General features: G+C 33.9%; 1 long non-coding RNA gene across 1 annotated transcript; it reads left to right on the top strand.

The window, feature by feature from the left end:
- Window positions 1–282: 282 nt before the first annotated feature.
- Window positions 283–3238, top strand: LOC140631608 (uncharacterized). Its single transcript, XR_012029135.1, has 3 exons — window positions 283–394; window positions 2936–2991; window positions 3111–3238. It is a non-coding gene; the product is annotated as an uncharacterized lncRNA (long non-coding RNA).
- Window positions 3239–3588: the final 350 nt, after the last annotated feature.

Here is a 3588-nt window from a genome sequence, read left to right as displayed (position 1 = left end):
CACTTGGAAGGCTCTCTGATTAATTACTATTGGCCAACAGGATGACTCAAACAGCGGTCTATGTGTCAATATGGCCTATACCCTGGTAGTTTTGCCTCGTGTCCATAGGTATGAATTATTTTATTCACAAGGGTCATAATGATTTACTCTGTTTCTTTTTAGTTACCTACACACTCTTAACCACAAATCCACTTCTAAAGTCCCAACTGACAACTAGGTCAGTATTGGACAAACACAGATACCGTGAGTTCACAATGAATTAAACATCTTTCTTTTTTTATCAGAGGAGGTAGAAGCCTGGTTTCAATGCAGTAGCTGATGCTCCTCAGAAAAAAAAGATCCTGACTTCATACATCAAACTCAGTTACCCACCTCTAAGCAAAAAATAGTCAAGGTGAGTGCCCAATCCCTGTAAATCTGCCTAATCTGCATTTGAAGTTAAATTTTGTGATACTTTTAATAAATCAATTTTTTTCTTTTCAGCCACACATGGAAAATGTTACTTGGTTAAGGATATAGATAAAACCATTTTGTAGAATTCAAAAGATATGGAGGAGGAAGTTATGTTGAGTGTGTGTATCTGTGTGTGCTCATGTGTATACAAACGTGTGCTTACATATGTGGATACATCTAATTTAACCACTTTTAACATAGTCAAGATTGCTAACAACCTTATTACTATGGAAGGGGTAAAAAAAAAAAAATACCCCATATGACAGATGAGGAAACAGGGTTGAAGAGCTGAAATAAGCTCTGATTACAGAGTAAGCTCCTTGTCGAATTTGACTTTGTGTTGCATGTAGCACAGTGCCTGGCCATCAGCAAGCCCATCAGGAAGTTTGCTGACTGGCTATGGGAAGAGTCACACAACATGCTGAGCTACAAAATGAGAATTGGACTCAGTTTTCCGACTCAGCTCCAGTTTTCTAGTACACAGTAAAGAAAATTAAAGCAAGCTTATTTTCCTTGAAGAGTATAAATTCTAGTCCCTGCGTTTTATGCTGTTATAAAATTTTTTCTGACATAATATTGTTGTCCTGACATCTGTTGGTTGGGACAGACTTTAATAATGGATTCAGTCAACCCTCTGGATTTGAAAGTAACCTCAGAAGAATCAGAGCCACTCAGGGAGTATCTCCTGGGTCTTTTTAGGTTTTTAATACTTCTATTAATGGTCTTTCAGACACCAATATTTCTGAAATTTAATACAGCAATGATATTTTTCAGAATGATAAAATACAGAATGATATTTTTCTACATGGATCATCACAGCTGGAACCACAAAGATCAATGAGAACACCGCATTTTTTTTGTACATAGTACAAAATGTAAGTGAGTGTATTAAATCCCTAATTTCTCCTCCATGGACATCGGAATTAGGCATCTGGACTGTTCAGTTTGATAATACTGATGCAAGTTTAATTGAATAAGTTGAAAATCTTACATAGCTTGGATTCACAATTCATGTTTTATGACATGAACTCTAAATTTTATGCTAAAAGTACAACTCTCTATTCACCTTTGGTCTTTCTGGTGAACAGCCCCTAATCTGAGGCTATCTGGGGGCCTTACTGTGGGTCCTCTCATTCACATAAACTCAGGTATGGTTTATACTTTTTATAAGTCACAAAAGACACCTCTGTCACTCTAGAAATCCCAGGCATTTTAGATGCTGTATACTAGGAATGCAGGACAAAGACCAAAACAGTTTTTTTTTCTTTTATTGTTTTTCTATTTTGTTTTGAATAAAGACTGTTGTCAGGGATGAAAAAAATAAAATAATAAATTTTATGCTGTTATAAAATTTTTTCTGACATAATATTGTTGTCCTGACATCTGTTGGTTGGGACAGACTTTAATAATGGATTCAGTCAACCCTCTGGATTTGAAAGTAACCTCAGAAGAATCAGAGCCACTCAGGGAGTATCTCCTGGGTCTTTTTAGGTTTTTAATACTTCTATTAATGGTCTTTCAGACACCAATATTTCTGAAATTTAATACAGCAATGCATCTTTATTCTTACAATACAAAATATCAAAAATGTTCTTTAATACCATTTTAAAAATATTAATAATTTATTCAATATATCTTTTCCCATAAGAAAAATGAGGGAAATCCTTAAATATAAAATTTTACCTGATGAGCTAGATGTCTTATATATATAATCAATTCTATAAATTTGCATTAGAATTGTTCATCTTTACTTGAAAGTAAGCTTTGAGAATACTTTTTTTTACTATTTTAAGAGGTATAAAGTACCTTAACATCACCACTTTGAAATGGCTGAGAAAATACGAAACAGTGATTATTTCAATCACAAAATCCAATTGTAGAATACTAGCTTATTGAAGAAAGCAGCTGGATACCTCAATTCCTAGCCTTATGCAATTTCACTAACACTTTAGTTTTTCATTGAAAATGGATTTGTCTAAACTTCTCTATTTTATTTTTTTGTAAAACAAATGTTCTCAAAAACCTATTATTCATTGGTCAACAACAACAACAAAAATTGTTCAGCTCCTGACTTTATTCTGAGGACAGAATGTACTTTTATCCTTTCTCTGTTAGAGGTAGACTTTGGTATTTGGACAATGGAAAGAATATGAATTACATTATATTGTGTTCAACATCATTTCAGAAATTTTATTCTTTTGGCAATATATATATGTTTTCCCCTTAGAATACAAATACCTCTCCATGATGTGAGTACACGGCCAGAACTAATTTGGAGTTACTGAAGCAATGCTCAAGAATCAAGAGTGGAAGCCCAGTTTACATGATACTCTCCAAAGTCTATAGATATAGCCAGAAAGACTCAGCAGTAAACTTTCTCATACTAATCAATAGTTACAGCATATTTCATTGGTCTAACTCAAATAACCCTTAGGTGTTCTCATTTATTTTGAACTGCTTATCATATTTTTCTGCTTCTCAGATTCTCAGAAGCATATGGAACTATGATGGATATACTTGAAACATAAAAGGAATTTGGTAAGTGTTCTGGGATCTCTCATTTGGATCTATTATTTGCATGGAAAGTCAGTTTTATATTAAAACAAAATGGTAATTTTAGATGAAAGAATCAAAATATCACATAATTTTTCTTAAAGATAATGAAGGAATCTTCCAGAGAAATCACATTACTGCCTGCCTGCTCAAACTCAGTTCCAGTAACCACCTAACAGGTACCCATGTTCCAGTCCCATCAGAAGATGTCTCATGATGGAAATATGCCTTCTTTCTTGTAAATTCAAGTTTTTGCCCTGCAAGTCTTTGACATTGAGTATCATTCTTCTATATCTTTTCCTGGCCAATTTGTAGTCCTAGAAGACCCACTACCAGCTTCATCTCTTCTTCAAATATCTTTTCTGGCCTGCTCAGATGTAGCCATAACTGCACTGGGTTATATACATAGTGTTTTGTACATATTTCTTTTTAATGCTTTTCTTATGCATATTGTTGTTATCTTCCATTCTTACTGGATTGTATGATCCTTGAAGGCAAAGATAATAGATTTTATCTTTGCATGTCTGGTGATTTGAAGGAATTAATCGCTTCTCTTCCATCTATTCACATCCCATAATAAGG

The sequence above is a fragment of the Canis lupus genome, chromosome 4 (genome assembly GCF_048164855.1).
Source record: "Canis lupus baileyi chromosome 4, mCanLup2.hap1, whole genome shotgun sequence".
Lineage (NCBI taxonomy): Eukaryota > Metazoa > Chordata > Mammalia > Carnivora > Canidae > Canis > Canis lupus.
The sequence above is the reverse complement of the archived record's forward strand: the minus strand, read 5'-3'. Positions and strand labels throughout refer to the sequence as shown.